We start from the raw sequence: 8,473 nt of genomic DNA, 5'->3' as shown, positions 1-8,473 counted from the left end.
TTTGCATTGGCCAGCTGACAAATATGGCAAATATGGATGTGTGTTTTTTGATCTGGGAGTGGGAACATTACATTTTTACTGCTAAAAACAATCTTTGAAAATACAATATGATTCATTTTGTAATTGACAGGGCCCCGATTGTTTTTTAATTTCTATGAACAAAAAAATAATTAAATTATGGAGGGGCCCCTGTTGGTCAGGGCCCCTAGAATTGTTATCACTTTTCTCCCCTATATTGCGCCCCTGATTGTGGCAATTACTATGCTGCTAAGAAAAGTTATAAAATCAGGTTTTCCAAAAAAAGAGGCAAAGAAAGAAAAAGGAAAGAGTGTTAATTTATAACCCAGTTTTTCTCCAAGAGAGGTGAGGTCAGTAGACTGTGTGAGATTATCAACCATTTAGCATAATTAGCTTAGTTACAAACTACTGTTTGCCTTCTTTTCACTAGCATTTAATGAGTTAAGGGAAAAAAATTACCAACATATTCATATATTTAACTTGTCCCTTGTACCTTTTACCACTTAACGACAGATGAGTCGGTCAGCAGCAGCTCTAACCCATGTCCCTCCTGACCCATCCTCTCCAGAGTAAAATTAAAGCTGCAGTATGTCACTTTTATATAAAGATTTTTTCACATACTTTTTAAAACTATCATTATGTTGTGACAGTATGGTATGAGAGGTAATCTGTGAAAAATGTATTTCCTCTGCCTTCTCCCAGTGCTAGAAACAACCATTGGCAGGAGAGTTTTAATGCTGTCAATCACAATCTCACAATCTCATGAGGTGCTGCTCATCCTTCCTCCACCTCGGTTTGTGCCATGCTGCAGCTAGCATAGCACAGAGCTGTGCAGATTCAAACTGTGAATACTCAGTTTAGTTAGCATAGCTACCAATGAGGGCAGATAAACTGTCTTGTAATGATGAGTTGTTTCTCCACCATTAGCACATTCAGCAGTGAGTGAATGAGGCAAATTGACAGTGCTAAGAGTGTCCCACTGGTTCTGATTGGTTGTTTTGGTCAGAACGGCACATTACTTTAACCAGTAATAGTAATTCAGGAAGGAGATGGAGGAGATTGTTTTAACAGATTATCTGTCTCAAAACAAAATGCTACGACATGGTGACAACTTTAACAAATATGGAGAAACATATTTTTTATTAAAGTTATGTACTGCAGCTTGAATAAAATGCAACTACATAGCATTCTTTGAGAAGTCTGGATTGCTTTATGTGTAGTTGCACATTGCTTTTGACATTTCAGTGATTTAAAACTAATGCCCCTTTTCCACCAGCTCTACTCGGCCGGCTCGGCTCGGCTGGCTTTAAATGCGTTTCCACCAGCCCTTTTCAACAGGGCTGGCCCTGATTTTTAGGGTCCTGCTTCAGAGCAGGGCCAGCCGGGCCGGCCCTGGTTTGGTAGGTGACGCAAGCGTCGCTGCTGTTCACTGATTGGCTGAGGGCGTGGACAAGACTGAGTAGCGAAGAAGAAAAATGACGGCACAACGTTTGAAACTCGCTGCAACATGGAAGTGATGGAAGATACAAACAAGCCGTTAACTAAAAAAAGATGCCGGCTTTAGTTCTTCAATCAAATTGTTAAGAATTATGAATTGTAGAATGAGCAATAAACCTGAAGAAAACGGTAGTGGTATTTTATCCATGGCTGTATGCATGCATAGGTCTAAAACTTACAAGTAATTACATTTTGTCTTTAATTTACACTATTCCAGTTATTTATAATTCTGTATGGCTGGATGGAAAAAAAAAGTGTTTGCATGTATATATAAAGTAACATGTCTGTTTTAAATAATTCCTTATGTGTATGTAACTTCCACATTAGTAACTATGTTATTTATCTACATTTATGTGCTATAAGCTATAACATCTGATTACTTTTCCCAGGGAGCAGAAGGAGAGCAACATGGCTGACAAGATGGAGAACGATGAGGAGAACCATCAGAACACCTGGATCTCCTTCATCAGGAAGCAGCTACCAGCAGATATGGCAGAGCTCCATGGAGAATTGAGACTAACAAAAGAAAAATAAAAGTTGTTGTGTCTCAGTGAACAAAGTATATTTCTGCTCACTCCACACATTATTGTATATACTGTAGTTTATATGGCATCAAACTCCTAATACAATCCTCCCAAAATGCGAGGAGCTTTAGCCAGAGTGAAAATAGCATTATATTATATAAATATTTCATGGAACTTAACATTGTAGATTATCAATGAAGCCATCCAAAACGGAATACTTTATTCAGCAAACCAAACATTTTGACATTATTATCAGGGTTTCAATTAACAAGAACCCTAAATACAAATCATGTTAGTTTCTAGTTTATACATCATCATTCTATTCACTCACTGTTTATCTGTCTTCCTGTAGAATCTTCAATGTAAGAAAGTGAGAAAATGTGTCCAAAACTTGTAACCTTAATTAGTGATAAATAAAACTGAGTTTAAACTTTAAATTCTTAGTGTCCAAAATGTGAAAAGATGGAACTAGAACCAGTCAGATTAGAAGGAATAAAGCTTTATTTGTTCTCAGCTATAACTTGGACATCAGGTGAATCATAATTAAACGTATTGAGAAGTTAAAAACAACAGATTGTTAATGCATTTCAACTCTGTAAGAACATCAGACACGTTTTATCAGAAATATTTCATCAGCATATTGAGCTCATGTGATTCCTGCTCCAGAAAGGTGAAGGTCTCTGGACATCCTGAAGGTAAACACCGGCCAGCAGTCAGGAAGACGTACACTGATGAGATCCTACAACGCTGCACGAAGAACCACAATGGTCTGCAGCAGCAGTTTACCAACATCTGAAACACATTGAAATATATTATGAATTAATTCTGATATTTTTAAGTTATTTGCAACACATTGACTAACATTACGATAAACTTTTAATATTACGATAAAACTTGTAATAATGCCGAATATACATGAGCATTAGCTCACGATTTTTGTATTAATTTAATACAAAAATCATCGTTAGCTTACCTGCACCTTCTGAGCCACCTGCTTTCCTCCCGCTGCAAGGCGGAGATCAGCTCCTCCTCACCACATTGCAGCTTTCCTCCCACTGTCACATTTTCTTGAAGTCTCAGAAAAATCGCAATCAGGCTATAAAAAATAGCTCAGCTCTCTCTTCTTCGTTTGTATCAGAAAAATATCAACTCGCGTTGATATTGGCGGTTGCAGGGTACCGCCACCAGGAGGCGGTACCCTGCAACAGAGCCAAGTGGGCCGGTGAAAATGCGGTCACTCCGAAACAGAGCCGAGCCGAGCCGAGCCGGGTTGTTGAAGTAGAGCCGGTGGAAAAGGGGCATAAGAAAGTCTTTGTTTATTCAGTTGCTACCGTGCTGAGCCTTTGGTTTTCCGCTCTGTTGTGCTGCCTGTTATCTGGACTGTTGAGCTTGTTTGGCTCATTAAACCACCATTATTAGTGATGGGTAGATGAGGCGTCATGTATTGTTTCGACACATAGCAAAACTATGTCGATTCTGTGTCGATACTGTGTCACTCAATACTGACACTTGCTGAACATTAAAAATTCCTACAGGCAACGTAGTGATTTGATGACCTAATGCAGTGGTTCTTAACCTTTTTTGAGGTACCGAACCCCCCAGTTGCATATGCGCATTCACCGAACCCTTCTTATTCCAACCCCCCGACACACAAAATACTTTGCGGTATTCTGATTTAGCAATGTAATTATATTAGCTGTGTTACCACCCCCATGGCACTAGAGGCAGTAGCAACCTCAAAAAGATGCGACTAAGGAGCAGATTTAGACTATATAATTTGGTAAAAACGGTGAGTTTGCTGAAGTAATTAAAGACACAAGTTCAAATCCATGCTGAGTGGAACTCCTTCAATCAGTGCTCCTTCGCAGCACTGATTGGCTAAGCAATGTAACGTGATCCTCTGCAGCAAGTGATGGCAAAGCGTGGGCGTCATCACGACAGCAAGTGTGTCTTTACCTCTGCGGCAGAGGCTCCGCCGAACCCCTGGGGTTCGATCGAACCCAGGTTAAGAACCACTGACCTAGTGCTATACAATAAGATTTAAGTCTTTGTATTTTATTGAATATTATATATTGTATTATGTAATATCTTCAGTTAAATTTAAAATATATTTGATATACAGTCAATAAAAAATGTGAACATGTACACATTTTAAGTGAATGTGTTTGGAATGAGGATGCTTGTGGACAGTTTTTCCCCCCCCACAGATTTTTATATATATAAAAAGAAAATTTTTTAAACATTTTGAAATTTAGCCTGTTACGCTTTTTTTTGACAAAACTTCTCCTGCTGTAGAAAAAAAATGAAGTAAACATTACATTTACAGCAAACTCTTGTTTTTCTTAGTGGTTGCGTTCCGAAAATAACCCGTGATAGGCGAAATCCATTCAGTAGTTACCTTTAGTTTTTACAATTATTATACAGCATAATTAAATACTCTACATTGAAAACAAAGAACAAAACCTGTTTTCAGATCAGCGGATGTGCGTGTTCATCAATCGGGCTTAATGTGATCCGGAGTCATGTCATTAAAGCGTCTCCTCCAACCTGCCCCGCGAGATTCACAGCTGTATCTACGGCAGAGCGATGGATCACGTCAAGCCTCCGGTCGGGTTTTGCGCTGCCTCTGGCCACAGTTAAATTCCAGTTGGCATTCAAAGTTTCAGTTTCCATCTGGTGAATGGCCAATCTGTATTAAATACCGTAACGTTATTGGTACTCAGGTAGAGAAGAAGCGGAGACTGTTTTTACCAATCATACGTCAATCAGGACGCAGAACGCTGTGAAAAAAAAAAACTGCACAAAAAATCTGCGAAGCAGCGATACCGTGAAAAGTGAACCGCGTTACAGCGAGGGATCACTGTATATGAAATAATTTATAAAAAGCAATTGAGTAATTTGTAGACTGGTAGTCAATAATCCCNTAAAACGGAAACGTTCAGCAACCAATAAGGGCTTGGGTTCATAGTGTTCTTTCAAAATGTCCACAATATCGCCAAAAGTCTTGTCTTTTGGTTTTTCAGGCTGTACTAAGTTTCATAAAAGTCCGTATGCTTTAGCACCCATTACACTTAGCAACACCGCCACGTGCTTTTCTTCGTCAATGTCGTTAGCTTCCAGGTACTGCTCTAGCATCGTTAGCTTCCAGGTACTGCTCTAGCCGCTCGATATAAGCTGTCCACGGCTAAACCTCCGGTCTGAAGTCATCTATCTTGCCAACCTGAGCCATTGTACTCACTAGCACTGACACTTGACGTCTTCTCTCCTCCAAAAAATATCCTCGTCGCCAGTTGTAATATCTTAAAGAACAGAGGAGGCTCCGGCCATTTCCATATCTCTTTATTGTAGTGCTAGAACCGAAGTAACCACAGAGTGCCAGCTTGCATGTGTCACACAAAAGGACTGTACCAACTCAGGTAAACTGGGGGAGGGGGGAATACACCACACTTGTGGACTGTTTTTCCCCCCCACAGATTTTTATATATATATATATAAAAAAAGTTTTTACAACATTTTGAAATTTAGCCTGTTACGCTTTTTTGACAAAACTTCTCCTGCTGTAGAAAAAAATGAAGTAAACATTACATTTACAGCAAACTCTTGTTTTTCTTAGTGGTTGCGTTCCGAAAATAACCCGTGATAGGCGAAATCCGTGAAGTAGTTACCTTTAGTTTTTACAATTATTGTACAGCATAATTAAATACTTTACACTGAAACCAAAGAACAAAACCTGTTTTCAGATCAGCGGATGTGCGTGTTCATCAATCGGGCTTAATGTGATCCGGAGTCATGTCCTCCAACCTGCCCCGCGAGATTCACAGCTGTATCTACGGCAGAGCGATGGATCTCGTCAAGCCTCCGGTCGGGTTTTGCGCTGCCTCTGGCCACAGTTAAATTCCAGTTGGCATTCAAAGTTTCAGTTTCCATCTGGTGAATGGCCAATCTGTATTAAATACCGTAACGTTATTGGTACTCAGGTAGAGAAGAAGCGGAGACTGTTTTTACCAATCATACGTTAATCAGGACGCAGAACGCTGTGAAAAAAAAAAACTGCACAAAAAATCTGCGAAGCAGCGATACCGTGAAAAGTGAACCGCGTTACAGCGAGGGATCACTGTATATGAAATAATTTATAAAAAGCAATTGAGTAATTTGTAGACTGGTAGTCAATAATCCCCAAATTCACTTTAAAAAACTTTAGATGCCACTTGAATCTACAAAAAACCCAACAAGTTGCAGTTTGAATCTACTTGTATTTCAAAACAAGAACAATATCAAACAGCACTGATAGCAATATACAAGAAAGGTCATACAGTCCTACATATCTCAGAAAACTGCTTGGCATAGGGACTGTAGTAAACAAAGTCCTTAATTGGAAGAACATAAAACAAATCCTCTATTGATTCAGTATGCATTTTAAATGATCATTATAATAAAGGGTGTCCACTCTGCCAGGCAACATAAAGGCAGGGATATTCATCACCTCAAGTGTCATGCAAAAAATCCCAGCAATGTTGAAAACTGTAGGTTGGATTAATGTACAGAAGTTGCAGAGGAATTCATGGTACTTTGCAATGAAGGTGAAGTGTGCTTTGAAAGTTCTTTGAAAGCTGCCATGGATGCTCCGGTGTGCCATGGATGGTCAGAGATGGTCTTGTGATCACTGATGGTGAATTGTCTTTGGTGTTGCTCTTGTTTTCACCTACATACAGGAGGAAGGGCTGTCCTGGTTCCACACCAATAAGGAAGGCTTTAACACTGGCTCCCATCTTTGACAAAATACTAAGAAGACGAATAATAAAAATTATTAACTACAAATAACAAATAGCAAACTAAGTCAATGAGAAAGTGCTTCTACACAAGAAGTATGATCATTAGAATAACCACAGCTTGACATGAGCTGTTTTGGCATTCGTCTAGAGGCCTTTGGACGTAGGAAGAAAAAGCAAATGTTTTCAGTGTCAAAATGAAATTTACTTCAAGCTCAGTTGTTATTACGCAGTATTCAGCCACACCCCTAACACCTCCCAGACTCCAGTGGACTGACTACTGACCAGCTCTCTAATTCCTGAGTATTACCACAGATACAAATGTAGAGGACATTTTGTTTAAGCTGGGCGCGAGAAAGATGTGTCTAAGCTCTAACTACCTTCAGATCCAGACGTTATGACCCACTTCAGTTCATGAATCAGACATCGGAGTAGCCCGCCGGTGCCAGACAGCGTAAACCACACCTGTTAACAGTAGCTCTTTCTCTAATAATAACGTGCACTTGTTACAGCTTAGATAATTTTAGAGACTCGGACTGAGTCCCAAGGTCATTATTTATCATAACTAAAGAAACGTCTGAAGCCTCCTTGTTTACTAGGATCATGAACATCAATGTTATGTTAATCAGAAGGATTAATATTTAGATGACTCAATTAATTTAACTGTCTACAACATCAATTTAGACTTTAATATTTTATTAGCAAGCTTTAGCAGGGGAAATGACATACAGCTATTCAACTCAAGTCCCTATACTGTGTCGCCGAACTATAAGAGAGGCTTTGGGATGTAATTCCACTCTTCCCCAGATGCCGAGTTGGTCTTGGCAGCAGAAACTTAAACATCCATGGTTGGAATCTGTCTTGTCCTGGCAGAATCCTTTTTAGAATAAGTCCAAAGTCGAACTGGTGAGTATCCTCGATGAGCTCAGTTCCATATCCATAGGCGATCTTTGTCTATCCTCCCTGTCTACTGCAGCATCTCTGAGATGTTTCTTGGGTTGAGTGTAGGGAAGATGTCAAATTAGAACCCCGGGTTGTGGGTAAACGGATCTTGTTCCTTTCTCGAGCAGTGCGAAGTCTTCGTCTTCCCATGGTTTCAAAACGTAGCCCTTATCTGATCCTGCATCCTCGTGTGGTCTTGACTGGAGCACTGCGGAACGAAGAACGCCTGTCCCTTTCTCGCTTGTATTTTTATATCCTCTGCTGTCTGTTACGTGCGTATCTGCAGCTTACACAATTTTCTACACTTCTGTATCTTATTTATGCATGCACTAACTGCTCGCACAATCTCCTATTGCACAACTTTCCTTGACGTCAAACGTCTTGGTCAACCGTTGCCTCTTTCCCCTTTTACGCCTGCTGAAGTTTCTATCCGCACTCAACATCTGGTGCTCCTATAAATTTCACTTCCTGTTTCTTCCGTGCTCACAGCTCTCCTTCTTATGCAGCCTCTGATTGCAACACAGTACAGGACTTTCCATCCAACTTGAACCAGAATACTCATTTATGATTTGTTTCCCATTTACTTCTTAAATCAAGCTCACATAGCTCATCACCTTAATCAATAGTACATTCTAAAATAAGGATTACTTCAGTTTTTAATCACATCAAATCATAATACAGAATTTTCTTATTGCTTTCAAACTCTCATTACAATACGGGTTA

At 39.7% G+C, this 8,473-nt stretch overlaps 2 long non-coding RNA genes across 2 annotated transcripts in view; one reads left to right on the top strand and one right to left on the bottom strand.

Annotated features, from left to right (window-relative positions):
- LOC107837817 (uncharacterized) overlaps positions 1–2,070 on the top strand; it is a 5,891-nt gene extending 3,821 nt beyond the window's left edge. The window contains exon 2 of the long non-coding RNA XR_001663864.1: positions 1,905–2,070. This is a non-coding gene — a long non-coding RNA (uncharacterized LOC107837817). The remainder of the gene's footprint in view (positions 1–1,904) is intronic.
- LOC107837818 (uncharacterized) overlaps positions 1–8,109 on the bottom strand; it is a 19,104-nt gene extending 10,995 nt beyond the window's left edge. The window contains exon 1 of the long non-coding RNA XR_001663865.1: positions 7,549–8,109. This is a non-coding gene — a long non-coding RNA (uncharacterized LOC107837818). The remainder of the gene's footprint in view (positions 1–7,548) is intronic.
- Positions 8,110–8,473: the final 364 nt, after the last annotated feature.

Source organism: Poecilia formosa, unplaced genomic scaffold (genome assembly GCF_000485575.1).
Source record: "Poecilia formosa unplaced genomic scaffold, Poecilia_formosa-5.1.2 Scaffold179, whole genome shotgun sequence".
NCBI classification, from domain to species: domain Eukaryota; kingdom Metazoa; phylum Chordata; class Actinopteri; order Cyprinodontiformes; family Poeciliidae; genus Poecilia; species Poecilia formosa.
Note: the sequence above shows the minus strand (reverse complement) of the source record. Positions and strands in the feature narration are given on the sequence as shown.